Below are 716 nucleotides of genomic sequence, written 5' to 3'. Positions count from 1 at the left end.
TATAGGGTAGTGGGAAATATAGGTACACGGAGGTATGCATCCCTGATGTCTATTGACGCCAAAAGTTTTCCACCTTGTAGGACAGAGACCACTGATTGGATTGACTCCATGCAAAAAGAGCGGATATTCACAAACCGGTTTAGATTTTTGAGATCTAGAATGGGTCTGACATACCCATTTGGTTTTGGTACCATGAAAAGGTTTAAATAAAACCCCAATCCCTGCCCTTGCATGAGAACCACTAAGATCAATTTTTTGAGACAAAAGATGGTCCAGTGCTTGAAAGAGAGACTTCTTTTCCTCTGGAACCTGAGAAAACAAGGAAACAGGGACTTTCGGAACTCAAACTTGTACCCTAGAGTTATTGAGGAAGTCACCCATCTGCAGCCTACAGGACCTGGTATTCCCAGGTGGTCCCCCATCCAGGTACTAACCAGGCCTGACCCTGGTTAGCCTCTGAGATCAGACGAGATTGGGCGCCTTCAGGGTGATGTGGCCGTAGGCTCCCGACACTATTCCTACCAGACCCGTGAGACCTGCAGAAGTCTTCCCCGCACTTCAAGCGAGCGGGGGCGCCCCCTCATAAGGAGGCTCCAGTTCCCCTCTTGAACTTGATGGTGGAGGCCATTGTGACTGCCTGGAAGCAGATGCTCCTAACACTGGAGAAGGAGCTTGTTTAATTGAAATACGATTACTCCTCTTCCTAACTAGCAAAA

The 716-nt window shown here is 48.0% G+C and overlaps 1 pseudogene; it reads right to left on the bottom strand.

Moving 5' to 3' along the window:
- Positions 1–385: 385 nt before the first annotated feature.
- LOC141135930 (5S ribosomal RNA) lies at positions 386–504 on the bottom strand (annotated as a pseudogene).
- Positions 505–716: the final 212 nt, after the last annotated feature.

Source organism: Aquarana catesbeiana, linkage group LG03 (genome assembly GCF_042186555.1).
Source record: "Aquarana catesbeiana isolate 2022-GZ linkage group LG03, ASM4218655v1, whole genome shotgun sequence".
Lineage (NCBI taxonomy): Eukaryota > Metazoa > Chordata > Amphibia > Anura > Ranidae > Aquarana > Aquarana catesbeiana.
Note: the sequence above shows the minus strand (reverse complement) of the source record. Positions and strands in the feature narration are given on the sequence as shown.